We start from the raw sequence: 20,822 nt of genomic DNA on the forward strand, positions 1-20,822 counted from the left end.
AAAACAATTTACATTAATTTGGGGACAGGTTGAAAAACATTAAACATTTATGGCAATTTAGCTAGCTAACTTGCTGTTGCTAGCTAATTTGTCCTGGGATATAAACATTGAGTTGTTACTTGACCTGAAATGCACAAGGTCCTCTACTCCCACAATTAATCCACACATAAAACAGTCAGGCATCTCTCCTCCTAGGCCTGGAGGTCACCCAGATCTGCGCCACCAACAGACTTGAAGGAGTTCTTACATATGCTGAGCACATGTTTTTCCTTCAATCTGCGGTCCAACTCATCCCAAACCATCTCAATTGGGTTGAGTTCGGGTGATTGAGGCCAGGTCATCTGATGCAGTACTCCATCACTCTCCTTGGTCAAATAGCCCTTACACAGCCTGGAGGTGTGTTGGGTCATTGTCCAGTTGAAAAATAAATGATAGTCCCACTAAGAGCAAATTAGATGGGATGGCGTATCGCTGCAGAATACTGTGGTAGCTATGCTGCTTAAGTGTGCCTTAAATTCTAAATATATCAGTGTCACCAGCAAAGCACCTCCACACCATCACACCACCTCCTCCATGCTTCACGTGGGAACATGCATGCAGAGATCATCCGGTCACCTAGCATTTATTTGGGCTGCAATTTCTGAGTCTGGTAACTCTAATGAACTTATCCTCTGCAGCAGAGGTAACTCTGGGTCTTCCTTTCCTGTGCCGGTCCTCATGAGAGCCAGTTTCATCACAGCGCTTAATGGTTTTTGCGACTGCACTTGAAGAAACATTCAAAGTTCTTGACATTTCCCTATTGACTGACCTTCATGTCTTAAAGTAATGATGGGCTGTCATTTCTCTTTGTTTATTTGAGCTGTTCTTGCCATAATATGGACTTGGTCTTTTACCAAATAGGGCTATCTTCTGTATACCACCCCTACCTTGTCACAACTCAACTGATGGCTGAAACACATTAAGGAAAGACATTCCCCAAATTAACTTTTAACAGGGCACACCTGTTAATTGGAATATATTCCAGGTGACTACCTCATGAAGCTGGTTGAGAGAAATGCCAAGATTGTGCAAAGCTGTCATCAAGATAAATGGTGGCAATTTGAAGAATCTCACATATAAAATATATTCTGATTTGTTTAACACTCTTTTGGTTACTGCATGACTCCATATGTGCTATTTCATAGTTTTTATTTCTTCACTCTTATTCTACAATGTAGATAATTGCAAAAAATAAAAACCCTTGAATGAGTAGGTGTGTCCAAACTTTTGACAGGTACTGTATGTTTTGGCACGGTATTTATGTCAAGGATATTGCTGCCAGTAAGATTGCACCTAAATCAACCATTTATCGGATCATCAAGAACTTCAAGGAGAGCGGTTCAATTGTTGTGAAGAAGGCTTCAGGGCGCCCAAGAAAGTCCAGCAAGCGCCAGGACCGTCTCCTAAAGTTGATTCAGCTGCGGGATCGGGGCACCACCAGTACAGAGCTTGCTCAGGAATGGCAGCAGGCAGGTGTGAGTGCATCTGCATGCACAGTGAGGCCAAGACTTTTGGAGGATGCCCTGGTGTCAAGAAGGGCAGCAAAGAAGCCACTTCTCTACAGGAAAAACATCAGGGACAGACTGATATTCTGCAAAAGGTACAGGGATTGGACTGCTGAGGACTGGGGTAAAGTCATTTTCTCTGATGAATCCCCTTTCTGATTGTTTGGAGCATCCGGAAAAAAGCTTGTCCGGAGAAGACACAGCCTCCCGAGGGCAACTTCACATTGATGTGCCATCCTGGATGAGCTGCACTACCTGAGCCACTTGTGTGGGTTGTAGACTCCGTCTCATGCTACCACTAGAGTGAGCACCGCCAGCATTCAAAAGTGACCAAAACATCAGCCAGGAAGCATAGGAACTGAGAAGTGGTATATATATATATACACTGCTCAAAAAAATAAAGGGAACATTTAAACAACACAATGTAACTCCAAGTCAATCACACTTCTGTGAAATCAAACTGTCCACTTAGGAAGCAACACTGATTGACAATAAATTTCACATGCTGTTGTGCAAATGGAATAGACAAAAGGTGGAAATTATAGGCAATTAGCAAGACACCCCCAATAAAGGAGTGGTTCTGCAGGTGGTGACCACAGACCACTTCTCAGTTCCTATGCTTCCTGGCTGATGTTTTGGTCACTTTTGAATGCTGGCGGTGCTTTCACTAGTGGTAGCATGAGACGGAGTCTACAACCCACACAAGTGGCTCAGGTAGTGCAGCTTTTCCAGGATGGCACATCAATGCGAGCTGTGGCAAGAAGGTTTGCTGTGTCTGTCAGCGTAGTGTCCAGAGCATGGAGGCGCTACCAGGAGACAGGCCAGTACATCAGGAGACGTGGAGGAGGCTGTAGGAGGGCAACAACCCAGCAGCAGGACCGCTACCTCCGCCTTTGTGCAAGGAGGAGCACTGCCAGAGCCCTGCAAAATGACCTCCAGCAGGCCACAAATGTGCATGTGTCTGCTCAAACGGTCAGAAACAGACTCCATGAGGGTGGTATGAGGGCCCGACGTCCACATGTGGGGGTTGTGCTTACAGCCCAACACCGTGCAGGACGTTTGGCATTTGCCAGAAAACACCAAGATTGTCAAATTCGCCACTGGCGCCCTGTGCTCTTCACAGATGAAAGCAGGTTCACACTGAGCACATGTGACAGACGTGACAGAGTCTGGAGATGCCGTGGAGAACGTTCTGCTGCCTGCAATATCCTCCAGCATGACCGGTTCGGCGGTGGGTCAGTCATGGTGTGGGGGTGGCATTTCTTTGGGGGGCCGCACAGCCCTCCATGTGCTCGCCAGAGGTAGCCTGACTGCCATTAGGTTCCGAGATGTGATCCTCAGACCCCTTGTGAGACCATATGCTGGTGCGGTTGGCCCTGGGTTCCTCCTAATGCAAGACAATGCTAGACCTCATGTGGCTGGAGTGTGTCAGCAGTTCCTGCAAGAGGAAGGCATTGATGCTATGGACTGGCCCGCCCGTTCCCCAGACCTGAATCCAATTGAGCACATCTGGGACATCATGTCTCGCTCCATCCACCAACGCCACGTTGCACCACAGACTGTCCAGGAGTTGGCGGATGCTTTAGTCCAGGTCTGGGAGGAGATCCCTCAGGAGACCATCCGCCACCTCATCAGGAGCATGCCCAGGCGTTGTAGGGAGGTCATACAGGCACGTGGAGGCCACACACACTACTGAGCCTCATTTTGACTTGTTTTAAGGACATTACATCAAAGTTGGATCAGCCTGTAGTGTGGTTTTCCACTTTAATTTTGAGTGTGACTCCAAATCCAGACCTCCATGGGTTGATAAATTTGATTTCCATTGATAATTTTTGAGTGGGTTTTGTTGTCAGCACATTCAACTATGTAAAGAAAAAAGTATTTAATAAGAATATTTCATTCATTCAGATCTAGGATGTATTATTTTAGTGCTCCCTTTATTTTTTTTGAGCAGTGTATATATATATATATAGATTAGTCATAGTCATGATGTGGCATGGCCCTCTTTGGGTATAGTGAGTGGCTTCACCCTCTCCCTCCAACACCCAGGTTCTGTTATCTCAGGTTGTAAATTCCTGGAGAGAGAACAAAGGAACTTCTTCTACATCACAGAACTTGAGAACTGAACAATATTCATGTTTTGGAGAATGTGGAAACGGTTGGTGGAAACGCCAGCTACGACCCGGTCCATTTTGTTTCATGTTTGTGACCTCATGAAAGACAATACAGCCACATTACCATAACTCTGTTTATACAGGAGCCTCCGTTATGAGGTTTGTGTCTAATTATTGTATAAAATTAATGAGAAAAGATTAAACTATTTGTGAAATGATGTAATGTGATTTTAAACTGTTAATGTGAGAGAATTGTATTCCGTTTTTAAAGTTTAACTAAGTCATTGGCCCGCCTCCATGAGCACCGACATGATCTGGCTCATGGGAATTTCTATTGACAGACCTAAAAGTCAGGGATTTTTTTCTTTTTAAATAAGAATGCACAACTATTTTGATTATTTAATTAAATTATTAGTGGGTCTTATGGTTGTGGGAGGAATAAATGTATTAATGTGTAATTTCATAAGCTCGGAGTTAATTTTGATTATTGTTGACCGCTTTAAATGCAGTGTATTTGACCGTTAATTGTACAACAAAGATTATTTAGAGAATGTTTAAAAGATAAAGATATACACTACCGTTCAGAAGTTTGGGGTCACTTAGAAATGTCCTTGTTTTTGAAAGAAAAGGATGCAGCCTAGAAGGCCAGCATCCCGGAGTTGCCTCTTCACTGTTGACTTTGAGACTGGTGTTTTGTGGGTACTCTTTAATGAAGCTGCCAGTTGAGGACTTGTGAGGCGTCTGTTTCTCAAACTAGACACTCTAATGTAGCTGTCCTCTTGCTCAGTTGTGCACCGGGGCCTCCCACTCCTTCTATTCTGGTTAGAGCCAGTTTGCGCTGTTCTGGGAAGGGAGAAGTACGCAGCGTTGTACGAGATCTTCAGTTTCTTGGCAATTTCTCGCATGGAATAGCCTTCATTTCGCAGAACAAGAATAGACTGACGAATTTCAGAAGAAAGGTCTATGTGTCTGGCCATTTTGAGCCTGTAATCAAACCCACAAATGCTGATGCTCCAGATACTCAACTAGTCTAAAGAAGGACAGTTTTATTGCTTCTTTAATGAGAACAACAGTTTAAAGCTTTGCTAACATAATTGCAAAAGGGTTTTCTAATGATCAATTAGCTTTTTAAAATGATGAACTTGGATTAGCTAACACAACGTGCCATTGGAAGACAGGAGTGATGGTTGCTGATAATGGGCCTCTGTACGCCTATGTAGATATTCCATAAAAAATCTGCCGTTTCCAGCTACAATAGTCATTTACAACATTAACCATGTCTACACTGTATTTCTGATCAATTTGATGTTATTTGAATGGACAAAAAATTTGCTTTTCTTTCAAAAACAAGGACATTTCTAAGTGACCCCAAACTTTTGAACGGTAGTGTTTCTGATAGGTATAGATACATATAGATAGTGAATCGCTCATCAGTTCGAAAAAATCTGAGTTTTAGGCCATATCGCCCAGCCCTTGCTGTTATATCAGCAAAGGGGGGACCAACACCGTCCTCTTTGTTCTCTACTGAAATATAAATATAATATTTTTGTGTAGAAATGTTGCCCGGGGATAATGTTTTTTAATTGAATTTCCCATCGGCTAATTAATTAGGGAACAATTTATCTAAAGATGTGGAAACTCAAAATGCATTGGTTATTTCGCTAAAATATCTTCCTGAGACCCAGCAATTCATTTTTGTCCTTTCTAGTGGACATCAGTTCTTGTTCCGCATCTGAGGTCGTACAAGGCACAAAGTCTTGTTGTCCATTTGAGATATCCATTTCAATGATATCACATGTGTAGGTAGGGGTGTGACCTTCAACCCTGTCTGCCATCAAAATTAGCAGATTTTATGGAAATTTGAAAATAGGTGTGTAATTATACTTTTTGTGAGTTTGATATTCAAATTGTTTCTTGTATGTGAATATCTCAGGAATAGTTAAGGACTGTGTAATAATGAATTTATTAATGATCACCACAGCGGACAATTTTGCACTTACATTAAAATACGTATTTCTTTAAAAAATAAAGTCTAGCAAACACAAATACCCACAAGGAGGATAAAATGCACTGCTCGTTAGCTGTGTAATTGATTAACCTAACAGTACATGTAATCACCTCAAATGGCAGATGCATGCGCTTCACGCGCTCCGTACATCTCAATGCCATACCAGATACTTGCTAAAACTGTCAATATTGCGAGAAAATAATTGTAATACCTACATAAAGCTGAGACCCTCCTCTCAACAGTCACAACAGTAGTAGTTTTCAAAACAATGCTATTGCATTTAGAAATGTTGTACAATCAGAAAGCATTTTTCTCTCTCCTATACTTGAGTCGGAGCACATGGATAAACTCGCATAGGGGCAGGGCAGACACTTTCATGCAGGAATCAGGGTATTAATGCACATTGGGCTACTGTTTGACTGAATCAAAATATAACTTTTTGAGTGAAGTGACGAGCTAGAATTTGCAGCTCGCACCAGTGCGACCAATTAAAAAGTAAACTTGCACAACCAACTCAAATTGCCACACTCTGGAGCCCTGTCTGTGTATTTCTTTGCCTAACAACCTGTACTAGCATGACAACATGCTTCTGACGCTGGCACCTTGGCATTTCTCACCGGCCGTGTCTGACTACTGAGGAGCCTGACCCCCGCACTGTATGACTAATACCGAGGGGGCATGGGAGGGAGTGGGTCAAGGAAGGAGGGAGTGAGGTAATTGGGAAAGCGGAGGAGGGAAACGTTAGCAGCGTTGGAGTCTCTCTCCACCACCTGGAGGATGAAGTCAGTCAGCCTGCCAGTAGAACTCCAGTCTGCCTCAGACCCTAGGAGAGATGTAAGCAGGATGGATCAGCCCTGCCCTACCTTGGCCTGCTACAGGGGCTCTGTGTGGGCTGAGGTACCTGGGCATATGCTGGTGGGAGTGGGGGATCTAAATATTTGTACTGGTGCCAGGCAGCCTGTCATCTCAATGGCTATAGTGAGCACTACAGTGAAATACCTAATTTCCTCAACAATGGGAGGCATCCCTTGAGAGCCCATGGTTGGGGGATGAATGAGAGATTTAATAGAGGTAGAATGGTACCGCAGTGTTAGTTGGCACACTGCAGCAACGCCCCACCTCTCCCGCATGGAGCTAATACCCTGATTCACGCTGAAGAAGATGGCTGACATTTTACATGTTCCTAACAATTCTGTTTTTTGTTAGTATTTTTGCGTGGTTTAGCTTATCTTTTACTTATTTTGTACATAATGTTGCTGCTACTGTCTCTTATGACTGAAAATAACTTCTGGACATCAGAACAGCGATCTACTCACCACGAACTGGCAGAAGTTTATTTTTATTTTTTTTCCCTTTAACGAGTTCCTATGAGCCAGACGTGAAGGACATACTGCTTTCCCGGGAACAGGCCCAAATTTGCGTGTAGAGACGACGGAGAAAAAGAGGACGGAGGTCTGGCTGCCTTCTGAATTCGTAGGCGATCAAATAAATCTCCCCTGCCTTCCGTTCTACTAGCTAACGTGCAATTGTTGGAAAATAAAATTGACGACCTACGAGGAAGATTAATCTACCAACGGGACATTAAAAACTGTAATCTTATACTTCACTGAGTCGTGGCTGAACAACAACATTATCAACATACAGCGTATAACCAGGCAGCTGTATCGGCATTATAGAACAGCGGTGTCTGGTAAGACAAGGGGGGGGTGGACTATACATATTTGTAAACAACAGCTGGTGCACGATATCTAAGGAATTCTCGATTTTACTCGCCTGAGGTAGTGTGGTCTACAGCTTATCATGAGATGCTCTATCTACCTAGAGTTTTTCATCTGTATTTTTCAGTAGCTGTCTACATGCCACCACAGACCGATGCTGGCATTAAGACCTCACTCAATGAGCTGTATTCCACCATAAGCAAACAGGAAAACGCTCATCCAGGCGGCGCATTAATGCAGGGAAACTTTAATCGGTTTTACCATATTTCTATCAGCATGTTAAATGTGCAACCAGAGTAAAATAAAACTCTAGTCCACGTTAACTCCACACACAGAGATGCGTACTAAGCTCTCCCATTTGGCAAATCTGACCATAATTCTATCCTCCTGACTCCTGCTTACAAGCTGGTCAGATAAATCAGATACTAAGCTACAGGACTGTTTTGCTAGCACAGACTGGAATATGTTCTAGGAATCTTCCGATGGCATTGAGGAGTACACCACATCAGTCATTGGCTTCATCAATAAGTGCTCGTCGGATGTGAAAGGGCTTGCAAACAATTACAGACTACAAAGGGAAGCACAGCCAAGAGCTGCCCAGTGACACGAGCCTACCAGACGAGCTGAACTACTTCTATGCTCGCTTCAAGGCAAGTAACACTGAAACATGCATGAGAGCACCAGCTGTTCCGGACGACGGTGTGATCACGCTCTCCACAGCCAATGTGAGTAAGACCTTTTAATCAGGTCAACATTCACAAGGCCGTAGGGCCAGATGGATTACCAGGACGTGTACTGCGAGCATGCGCTGACCAACTGGCAAGTGTCTTCACTGACATTTTCAACCTCCCTGTCCGAGTTTGTAATACCACCATGTTTTCAGCAGACCACCATAGCTTGTCCACATCACCAACAAACTAACATGGTCCAAGCACACCAAGACAGTCGTGAAGAGGGCACGACAAAACCTATTCCCCCTCAGGAGACTGGAAAGATTTGGCATGGGTCCCCAGATCCTAAAAAATGTATACAGCTGCACCATCGAGAGCATCCTGACTGATTGCATCACTACCTGGTTTGGCAACAGCTTGGCCTCCGACCGCAACGCACTACAGAGGGTAGTGTGTATGGCCTAGTACATCACTGGCGCCAAGCTTCCTGCCATCCAGGACCTCTATACCAGGCGGTGTCAGAGGAAGGCCCTAGAAATTGTCGGACTCCAGCTACCCTAGTCATGGACTGTTTTCTCTGATACCGCACTGCAAGCAGTACCAGAGCGCAAAGTCTAGGTCCAAGAGGCTTCTAAACATCTTCTACCCTCCCAAGCCATAAGACTCATGAACATCTAATCAAATAGCTACACAGACTATTTGCATTGCCCCCCTCTTTTACACCTCTGCTACTCTGTTATCATCTATGCATAGTCACTTTTAATAACTCTACCTACATGTACATATTGCCTCGACCTACTGGTGCTATTTCTTATTCGTAACTGCATTGTTGGTTTGGGGCTTGTAAGTAAACATTTCACTACACCTGTTGTATTCGACGCATGTGACTAATAAATGTGTGATACATGTGATTTGATGATCATTAGTGGGCTGGCTAGAGTTGCTCTTAGTGTAGGTTGATGAGTAGATGCACTGGTACTGAATACAGCATTGGCTCCTCCTGTAATGAATAGCAGGGCAATGGACTACTCGGACATTGTTTAATCCTGTCGGTTTGGCTGTTAATAAAGTATGTTTTCCATGTCAGCGTTTTGTCTATATATGCTCAATGGTCTGGCAGAAACAATGACGGAAAACAGCAGAACGCTGGGGTTGTTTGAAAATCCCAAGCAGCCGTGCTGACACCTCCAGTGCCCGGCTAGATCTATGCATCATACAGCTAGGGTAGAAACCTGCTCCAGTTTGAGAGGTCGCCAGGCGTCGTGGCCAACCTGTCACTGCTGCTTGGCCACTGCACCCAGGAGAGAGCTGCTGATTCCAGCCCTGCTGCCAAACACATTGCTTTAATGTTGGGGAATTTTTCCCGGAAGCAGCTCTGCTGAGGTTCACACATAGAAGGGGATGTTAGGTTCTGAACGCAATCTCTCTCAATGTTTGCTCCCCTCTCTCTTAAGTGTTACTTATTTTTGTCATTAATTGAATTATGTACTGCCATATTGTGAATTGAAGTAAATGATTGTTCGCTGAGACATTCTCTAATAGTCATACCGCATCTTCGAAAAATCCATGCCCTCTGCGTTCTCCAAAGTGATGGTTGATTTGAGCATGACTAAAACACCTGACACCTAATACAGGTGACACAAACACAGGTATGTGCAGTTGTTCTCCTGCGGTTTGCACCTTTCACTGTTGACAGATTGTCTGCCAAAAGCCCCCAGTGTGGTGGTGCTGTGAAGAAATGACATGGCTTGGTTGTTGTGCTGTTCCCTGTTGGCCTCTGGTGGTTCTATTGGCTGCGCTGTACTTTGCTTTCGTTCCCACTGCAGTGGTGGGCAACAAATCACGGAAGAAAGACATGACATAGTACCTATTGTTTATGTTTATACCACAGAATTGTTGAATACTTGTTTCTGATTGGCATTAAATCCAGATTACAGGGCAGTTGGAAAAGAGATTGTGACACCTTGCAATCATGACGCGATATGCGCCTACACCATCAGACCATACTACTTGCTACAAAGTTACAGAAAGCTAAAATGACAATCACACAAACCAAAATGTTATACATTGTTACCGCAGGTCCAATTAAGAAAAACTAGCTTGCATTTATTTGTTTTTGCAGACACATTTTTGGGGAGCATTTGATGACTTGACATGGTGAGTGATGAACATGCATTTCTCCTTTCCCTACTGTTGCAGTCATTACACAAGTGGCGGTATGTTGTCAAATCCTCCCACATGTTTTCTAGTTTGACCAGTTGTTTTTAGCAACAGATATTTTTAAATTCGTTTGTCATTTTTGCAGGCTCCTTAGCAATAAATTATTTAGCTGGCCTCTAGCCTGGTGTTTGATATACAATGCGATCTCCTTGTAATGAGTAGTGTCGCGTGTCCTGACGAAGGTAAACTTTTCTAGCTATGCCAGGCAAAATCAGGTATCCGCTCATTATGGATTTATCCAAATTTAATGTCAGTAGAAAACCGCAGCGCCTTTGCTGTTATTCTGGCTGCAGAGGGTTGTGACTGTTAGCTGTAGCTATTTGGCTAACAAGCAAGGGAACATATAGAACAAACAACTGGATCGTTTTATTTTGTTGCAAAAAATATATATATATACATACTCACTCACTACCGGTCAAAAGTTTTTTAGAACACCTACTCATTCAAGGGTTTTTCTTTATTTTTACTATTTTCTACATTGTAGAATAATAGTGACGACATCAAAACTATGAAATAACACATGGAATAATTTAGTAACCAAAAAAGTGTTAAACAAATCTAAATATATTTGAGATTCTTCAAATAGCCACCCTTTGCCTTGACAGCTTTGCACACTCTTGGCATTCTCTTAACCAGCTTCACCTGGAATGCTTTTCCAACAGTCTTGGAGGAGTTCCCACATATGCTGAGCACTTGTTGGCTGCTTTTCCTTCGCTCTGCAGTCCGACTCACCCCAAACCATCTCAATTGGTAGTGGTTTCTTTAAAGTAATTCGACAATGAAGGCCTGATTCACACAGTCTCCCCTGAACAGTTGATGCTGATGTGTCTGTTACTTGAACTCTGTGAAGCATTTATTTGGGCTGCCATTTCTGAGGCTGGTAACTAATGAACTTATCCTCTGCAGCAGAGGTAACTCTGGTCTTCCATTCCTGTGGTGGTCCTCGTCAGAGCCAGTTTCATCAAAGAGCTTGATGGTTTTTGTGACGGCACTTGAAGAAACGTTCAAAGTTCATGAAGATTTCCGGATTGACTGATTATGTCTTAATAAAGTAATGGACTGTCGTTTCTCTTTGCTTATTTGAGCTGTTCTTGCCATAATATGGACTTAATATTTTACCAAATAGGGCTATCTTCCGTATACCACCCCTACCTTGTCACATAACTGATTGGCTCAAACGCATTAAGGTAAGAATATCCACAAATTAACTTTTAACAAGGCACACCTGTTAATTGAAATGCATTCCAGGTGACTACCTCATGAAGCTGAGAGAATGTGAAGAGTGCAAAGCTTTCAAAGCAAAGGGTGGCTATTTTGAAGAATCTCAAATATAAAATATATTTTGATTTCTGTAACACTTTTTTTGGTTACTAAATGATTCCATATGTAAATTCATAGTTTTGATGTCTTCACTATAATTCTACAATGTAGAAAATAGTAAAAATAAAGAAAAACCCTTGAATGTGTCCAAACTTATGACTGGTACTGTATATGCAGTGCATTCGGAAAGTGTTCAGACCCCTTGACTTTTTTTTACTTTTGTGTTACCTTACACTTACAGCCTTATTCTAAAATGTATTAATTCGTTTTTCCCCCTCATCAATCTACACACAATACCCCATAATGACAAAGCAAATACTGTTTAAAAAAAATAAAAAAATGTGCAAATCTATTAAAAATGTAATATCACATGTACATAAGTATTCAGACCCTTTAATGCTGCCACCATCCTTCACCGTAGGGATGATGCCAAGTTTCCTCCAGGTGTGACGCTTGGCATTCAGGCCAAAGAGTTCAATCTTGGTTTCATCAGACCAGACATTCTCGTTTCTCATGGTCTGACAGACCTTTAGGTGCCTTTTGGCAAAATCCAAGCAGGCTGTTGTGCCTTTTACTGAGCACTGGCTTCCGTCTCCCATCACCACAGAGGAACTTTGGAGCTCTGTCATATTGACCATCGCGTTCTTGGTTACCTCCCTGACCAAGGCCCTTTTCCCCTGATTGCTCAATTTGGCCGGGCAGCCAGCTCTAGGACGAGTCTTGGTGGTTCCTAACTTCTTCCATTTAAGAATGGAGGCAACAGTGTTCTTGGGGACCGTCAATGCTGCAGACATTTTTTGGTGCCCTTCCCCAGATCTGTGTCTCAGAGCTCTAGGGACAATTCCTTCGACCCCATGGCTTGGTTTTTGCTCTGACATGCACTGTCAACTGTGGGACCTTATGTAGAAAGGTGTGTGCCTTTCCAAATCATGTCCAATCAATTGAATTTACCACAGACGGACTCCAATCAAGTTGTAGAAACATCTCAAGGATGAACAATGAAACAGTATGTACCTGAGCTCAATTTTGAGTCTCCATCAAATGTATTTATAAAGCCCTTTTTACATCAGCCGATGTCACAAAGTGCTATACAGAAACCCAGCCTATAACCCCAAACACCAAGCAATGCAGATGTAGAAGCACGGTGTATAGGAAAAACTCCCTAGAAAGGTGGGAACCTAGGAAGAAACCTAGAGAGGAACCAGGCTCTGAGGGGTGTCCAGTCCTCTGCTGGCTGTGCCGGGTTGGGATTATAACCGTACATGGCCAAGCTGTTCAAATGTTCATAGATGACCAGCAAGGTCAAATAATAATCACAGTTGTTGTAGAGGTTGCAGGTCAGCACCTGAGTAAATGTCAGTTGGCTTTTCATAGCCAATCATTCAGAGTCAGAGACAGCAGGTGTGGTAGAGAGTCGAAAACAGCATGTCCGGGACAAGGTAGCACGTCCGGTGAACTGCAGGCAGAACAGTTGAAACTGGAGCAGCAGCACGACCAGGTGGACTGGGGACAGCAAGGAGTCATCAGGTCAGGTAGCCCTGAGGCATGGTCCCAGGGCTCAGGTCCTCTGGGAGGAGAGGGAGAGAATTAGAGGGCGCATATTTAAATTCACACAGGACACCAGATAAGACAGGAGAAATACTCCAGATACAGTTGAAGTCGGAAGTTTACATACACCTTAGCCAAATACATTTAAACTCAGTTTTTCACAATTCCTGACATTGAATCTTAGTAATAATTCCCTGTCTTAGGTCAGTTAGGATCACCACTTTATTTTAAGAATGAGAAATGTCAGAATATTAGTAGAGAGAATGATTTATTTCAGCTTTTATTTCTTTCATCACATTCCCAGTGGGTCAGTATTTTACATACTCAATTTGTGTTTGGGAGCATTGCCTTTAAATTGTTTAACTTGTTTCAAACGTTGCCTTCCACAAGCTTCCCACAATAAGTTGGGTGAATTTTGGCCCATTCCTCCTGACATAGCTGGTGTAACTGAGTCAGGTTTGTAGGCCTCTTTGCTCGCACATGCTTTTTCAGTTCTGCCCACAAATTCTTAATGGGATTGAGGTCAGGGCTTTGTGATGGCCACTCCCAATACCTTGACTTTGTTGTCCTTAAGCCATATCCTGACTGATGTCTTGAGATGTTGCTTCAATATATCCACATAATTTCTCTTCCTCATGATGCCATCTATTGTGAAGTGCACCAGTCCTTCCTGCAGCAAAGCACCCCCCACAACATGATGCTGCCAACCCCGTGCTTCACGGTTGGGATGGTGTTCTTCGGCTTGCAAGCCTCCCCCTTTTTCCTCCAAACATAACGATGGTCATTATGGCCAAACAGTTCTATTTTTGTTTCATCAGACCAGAGGACATTATTCCAAAAAGTTCAATCTTTGTCCCCATGTGCAGTTGCAAACCGTAGTCTGGCTTTTTCATGGCGGTTTTGGAGCAGTGGCTTCTTCCTTGCTGAGCGGCCTTTCAGGTTATGTCGATATATAGGACTCGTTTTACTGTGGATAATAGATACTTTTGTACCTGTTTCCTCCAGCATCTTCACAAGGTCCTTTGCTCTTGTTCTGGGATTGATTTGCACTTTTCGCACCAAAGTACGTTAATCTCTAGGAGACAGAATGCTTCTCCTTCCTGAGCTGTATGACGACTGTGTACTATTGTTTGTACAGATGAACGTGGTACCTTCAGGCGTTTGGAAATTGCGCCCAAGGATAAACAAGACTCATGGGGGTCTACAATTTTTTTTTCTGAGGTCTTGGCTGATTTCTTTTGAGTTATAAGTGAAATAATCTGTCTGTGAACAATTGTTGGAAAAATTACTTGTGTCATGCACAGAGTAGATGTCCCAACCGACTTGCCAAAACTATAGTTTGTCAACAAGAAATTTGTGGAGTGGTTGGAAAATGAGTTTTAATGACTCCAACCTAAGTTTATGTAAACTTCTGACTTCAGCTGTATACCTTAGCCCCCTGACACAAATTATTGCAGTATAAATACTGGAGGCTGAGACAGGATGGGTCTCATCCTCCAGTCTCATCCTCCAGTCTCATAGCAACGGGTCTGAAATCTTATGGTTAAGGTATTTCAATTTTTTTGCTTTGTCATTTTGTTATATTGTGTGTAGATTGATTAGGAAACAATTGTATTCATTTTAGAATAAGGCTGTAACGTAAAAATGTGGGAAAAAATCGAAGGGGTCTGAATACTTTCCGAATGCACTCTATATGAACAAAATTGTATTTCTACCAGTAAGTGTTATTTTAGGATTATTTTCTTTGGCAACTGTGGTATGAGCTGAATAAACGCCTCCGTTCTGTACATTGCCTTGGAAGAATGAACTCCGCAAAGGGACTCTGCTTCGCCTTGTTTCTGAGAACGTCTACGTTTATCCCTTCCGTAATGAAGTTTTTGATTTTGGTTTAGCCAGTGTGCACAATTGAGTTTTCCCCTTTTCCTCATATAAGTTGAAGAAATTGTGAAAATGAGACTAAAGGGCACTTTCTTAACTCTGATCCCTCTTGAAACCCTTTCAGGGTGGTTTGAGCTCATTATAGTCCACTTGTTTGCACAGCGTTCGTTTGTCCTACAGTCCTGCCACCAGGTCATTAGTAGCAGATCACAGTTTAAGATTGTTCTGCTTAATTATAGTTGACTTCTGCTGGGCTTGAAATGTTGGTTTGCTGATTTTTGTTGTGGGGGTATGTGAGGGGTGCTTAACAGTGTGTGAAGGGTGACCAGATTCTGCGGGCTATGAAACAGCCAATCCGTATTCCAGAGGAGCAGCCAGTAAAAGACCACACAATCCTTTTTACTACTCTGTGTGAGCTCCAGGTTGTGAAAGGCATGCAGATGGAAAAGGGGATTTTTACTATCCAATTTCACCCTTTCTCTTTCTCTAGCATTGCTGTTGGTTTTGAGTTGACACCGAGAGAATGGGATAAAATAAAACATGCATTTCAAGCATTGACTGTTATTGGGACCTGTTTTCATTTTCTCTTCTTCACTCTACCATAATATTTCCTGAGAATTCATAAATCAGTCAATGTTCATTCTAACAATGCCTAGATAAGACTAAATAAAAGGATTAGCTGGCAACCCGTCAAGATAAATGCTCATTTGTTCTGTGTGGGCCCATGCTAATGTAATATGGCTGCTTGTACGTCACGGTGTACTCATTTGCTGCCAGGGTTGTGATCAGTAGGCATGAAATAGGATAACTTTTTGAAGCTAAGTGAAATGGTTAGCTAGTAGTAATGGGGTGAGCAATATAGTTATGTATCGCAAAATATTATTTTTGGACATTATTATATCAATATTTGACTCCAAGTCATTTGTGTAAAATAAATAAGTAAAGTGTCCCCTCCCCTTGCACATTTCACAACAGCCCAGGAAGCGAATTTCCTTGTATGAAGGTGACAAGGCGCAAAGTAAATCTCCTTGGCGCTGGCCTGGGCTGCCTCTATAAATTTTGAATGGGGGACCGCGAGAGTACACTGCACCATGAATTATACACATTAGAAGCGAGGAATAATCTCCACACCGCGCACAGCCTTCAACGACACCAAACTGGTAATCATGTCAGACGGGGAGAGGTGGAGCCAAGGACAAAGCCAAAACACCTCTCTTTAATGTGTCGCCGCAAGGTATCTCTCCCTTACGATGTTGCTGACCAATGGCCTCATGGGATTGGTCTGCAGGTGCACTGAGCTCTAATTAACTGTGATCAAAATAATGCTGAATACTTTTGTTTTAGGTGTAGATGTGCCATCTTTTAGTGCTAAGTGGAATGGTATGTTTTGAGAACTTGGAATAAGTGAAAAATAATATTTAATCTTTTTTTTTTCACCGCTGAACTGATTTATGATATCAATGCAAATAGTAATACATTTAACTGAAATAGAAAAAGGACATATTATAATTTTAACCCCCCTCATCTTCTCTGCAGTAATGAAGTGTGAGCCTTTGTTCTCTGATGGAACCCTCCAGAACCTGTCCATCCAGTTCCAACTTGAATGTGGCTTCACCTCTCTGACCTACTATGAGAACAACCCAGCCAAGGAGCACTTCCAACGGGCTTCCTTGCCCAGCTGATCCTGGATGTCAAGAGTAAGGAGGGTACCCCACCTCCCGAGCTAGACGTTGAGCTGACCCTCTCCCCCACCCCACTGGCCTGCCTGCCCCAGGTAAGCATTCTCTACCCCTTTCACCTTCACCTCACTCATGGGGGGCAAATCCAGTGTGATACTAAGTGTCTCCAGCAGAGGGGGACCTCTACCCCTCGACCATAACTGATATCATGTTGTGGCGCTGAAATGGCCTTGGAAGATCAGGACAAAAAGTGACTCCATTATCTAAATGTGATTTCTGTCATTCTGAGCCCCGTCGGTGGACGCCCTAATGGGTTTACGCACCGAATGCATATGGGTCCGGTATATTTATCAAATGGCCGGTAAATTAAAAATCTTCCCGGTCAGTGTCTGGCGCCACATTTTCCTAACGGAAACCCTGACACTACACACACGCACGCACCCCTACGTGCTCCTTCATATCCACTCCGCTTGCCACTGCAAGGCACCTCATCCCTGGCCTGCATGATCTGCGGAGACTCCTCTCACCACAGATTTCCTCGCAAGTTCTCGGTTCTAAATTAGATGAAATGTGTAGCTTCATCATCTCGTTACACATATGTGATCCAAGTAGGCATTTCTATTGCTATACAGCCTAGGCTTCGTCTTTGGATCCACCCTTATTTTGAAAATTAAATTGAATTGAATTGAAGTGTGTCAACCTGTTTTTGCTTGGTCGTTATGGGGTATATTGTGTAGATTGAGGGGGGGAAATAATTTAATCCATTTTAGAATAAGGCTGTGATGTAACAATGTGGAAAAAGTGAAGGGTCTGAATACTTTCTGAATGTATTGTACTTTAAAATGACTAAAAAACAAATGGAAACTGTAGAAATTATAATGGACCTTCATTCATGCAGTTTCTTGACTGGGTCCAGCTCTCTAATAAACACCAAAATGAAAGCTAGACAGTCGGAGGATAGAACATTCCAAAAATGATGGATGGAGGACTTTTGTATTTTGACGGCGAGGAAATATAACACATTTTCAGTGTGGCCCTCCAGACCTTGTTGAAGACAAATTTGTTTGACACCTCTGGTCTGGAGACTATTTGAGGATGGCAACTCATTCCGACAGTCGTGCCAGTTTCTCTCCACTCTTATCTTCATATTCTCAACATTTAAGAAATCAATCAACTTCAATTTATGTCATTTTGTATTCCAATTCAAAATGAACATTCTCCGTTTCTTTTCAATATCTTTTCAAATTCAATACTCAGTTATTTTGGGTAACATCTCCCAGGAACACCTTAAAAACTGCCCTCCTTCAAATACAAAATGAAAAATAATCTCCTGGACATTCCATACAATGACTGATTGCAATAATCTTCTGCCGCTATTGATTAACCCCTGATGCATTGTTTTTCATTTTCTTTAAATCCTCAACTATGTATTTCTGTTTTATTAATCAGGATATAGTTGATTTATTTTGTATAAATATTTGAAAGTGGAGGTGCCTTGAAAGCCCCTCAGGGTAGTTTTTTCTTCCTCTCCAGCACATGCACTTTTCGCTTGCCTTTTTAACTCATTACATGGTTTTGTATTTTTCTTGTGTGCAAATATATTTAATTCTCTTTTCTCATATCAAAACTGGTTAAACCATTTTTTTATTACCTTGTAGGCACCTGCAACTTACAACAAATAGGGTAAATGACACTTGCCTAAAATCACTTGCCTCCAATCAAATACATTAGAATTTTGAATAATTTTGCCCAGGCATTTTCTGACTATGAAATGAAAAATCTTAATTTCATTATTATTTTTTGGTTCTGTGCTGTTGTAAATCGCACAGTGTTTTTCAATTTCAACTTATTTTAGAAGGGATCGAATCGTGCATGGGGGCCAATATACTTGACCGCATCTGTACCAGTAATTGACTTCTCGCTGTTGGTTGGTATGTAGACTTCACAGTGTTAGCCCCCTGGTCTGTCCCTACATTCAATTATCTAAGATCTAATAGATGTGACAAAATGCTTCATATGCTCTATAGCAGTGTCGTGGCGAGTGTAGTGACCTATGCCATTGTGTGCTGGAAATTGAGGGGAATAGGCGTTGTCTTACCCTCTTTACGACTGTCTTGGTGTGTTTGGACCATGATAGTTTGTTGGTGATGTGGACACCAAGGAACTTGACGCTCTCAACCTGCTCCACTACAGCCCCGTTGATGAGAATGGGGGCGTGCTCAGTCCTCCTTTTCCTGTAGTCCACAATCATCTCATTTGTCTTGATCAAGTTGAGGGAGAGGTTGTTGTCCTGGCACCACACGGACAGGTCTCTGACCTCCTCCCTATAGGCTGTCTCATCGTTGTCTGTGATCAGGCCTACCACTGTTGTGTCATCAGCAAACTTAATGATGGTGTTGGAGTTGTGCCTGGACATGCAGTCATGAGTGAACAGGGAGTACAGGAGGGGACTGAGCACGCACCCCTGAAGGGCCCCCGTGTTGAGGATCAGCGTGGCGGATGTGTTGTTACCTACCCTTACCACCTGGGGGCGGCCCATCAGGAAGTCCAGGATCCAGTTGCAGAGGGAGGTGTTTAGTCCCAGGGTCCTTAGCTTAATGATGAGCTTTGAGGACACTATGGTGTTGAACGCTGAGCTGTAGTCAATGAATAGCATTCTCACATAGGTGTTCCTTTTGTCCAGGTGGGAAAGGGCAGTGTGGAGTGCAATAGAGATTGGATCTGTTTGGGCGGTATGCAAATTGGAGTGGGTCTAGGGTTTCTGGGATAATGGCGTTGATGTGAGCCATTACCAGCCTTTTCAAAGCACTTCATGGCTACAGACGTGAGTGCTACGGGTTGGTAGTCATTTAGGCTGGTTACCTTAGTGTTCTTAGGCACAGGAACTATGGTGGTCTGCTTGAAACATGTTGTTATTACAGACTCCGTCAGGGACAGGTTTAAAATGTCAGCGAAGACGCTTGCCAGTTGGTCAGCGCATACTCGGAATACACATCCTGGTAATCCGTCTGGCCCTGTGGCCAAGTGAATGTTGACCCATTTAAAGGTCTTACATCGGCTGTGGAAAGCATGATCACACAGTCTTTTAGAACAGCTGATGCTCTCATGCATGTTTCAGTTTTACTTGCCTTGAAGCGAGCATAGAAGTAATTTAGCTTTTCTGGTAGGCTCGTGTCACTGGGCACCTCGCGGCTTTGCTTCCCTTTGTAGTCTGTAATAGTTTACAAGCCCTGCCACATCTGACGAGTGTCGGAGCCGGTGTAGTACGATTAGATCTTAGTCCTGTATTGATGTTTTACCTGTTTGATGGTTCGTCGGAGGGCATAGTGGGATTTCTTATAAGCGTCTGGGTTAGAGTTCCGCTCCTTGAAAGCGGCAGCTCTACCCTTTATCTCAGTGCGGATGTTGCCTGTAATCCATAGCTTCTGCTTGGGGTATGTACATACAGTCACTGGGGGGGACGTCATCGACGCACTTATTGATGAAGTCAGTGACTGATGTGGTGTACTCCTATACCATCGGAAGAATCCCGGAACATATTCCAGCCTGTGCTAGCAAAACAGTCCTCTATCTTAGCATCTGATTCATCTGACCACTTTTTTTATTGACCGAGTCACTGGTGCTTCCTGCTTTAGTTTTTGATTGTAAGCAGGAATCAGGAGGATAGAATTATGGTCAGATTTGCCAAATGGAGGGCGAGGGAGAGCTCTGTACACATCTTTGTGTGTGGATTAAAGGTGGTCTGTAGTTTTTTTCAGCTCTGGTTGCACATTTAACATGCTGGTAGAAATGATGATAAAGGATATTAAGTTTCCCTGCATTGAAGTCCCCGGCCACTAGGAGCGCCGCCTCTGGATGAGCATTTTTCTGTTTGCTAATGGCCGTATAAAGCTCATTGAGTGCGGTCCTCGTGCCAGCATTGGTTTGTGGTGATAAATAGACAGCTATGAAGAATATTGATGAAAACTCTCTTGGTAAATAGTGTGGTCTACAGCTTCTCATGAAATGCTCTATCTCAGGTGAGCAAAACCTCGAGACCGCCACCCCTTGTCTTACCGGAGGCAGCTGTTCTATCCTGGCAAAAAAGCATAAAACCCTCCAGCTGTATGTTATTCATGTCAT

The 20,822-nt window shown here is 43.1% G+C and overlaps 1 pseudogene; it reads left to right on the forward strand.

Moving 5' to 3' along the window:
• LOC139569815 (tetratricopeptide repeat protein 27-like) overlaps positions 1 to 20,822 on the forward strand; it is a 153,456-nt pseudogene that overhangs the window by 24,133 nt on the left and 108,501 nt on the right.

Source organism: Salvelinus alpinus, chromosome 3 (assembly GCF_045679555.1).
Source record: "Salvelinus alpinus chromosome 3, SLU_Salpinus.1, whole genome shotgun sequence".
Classification (NCBI taxonomy): domain Eukaryota; kingdom Metazoa; phylum Chordata; class Actinopteri; order Salmoniformes; family Salmonidae; genus Salvelinus; species Salvelinus alpinus.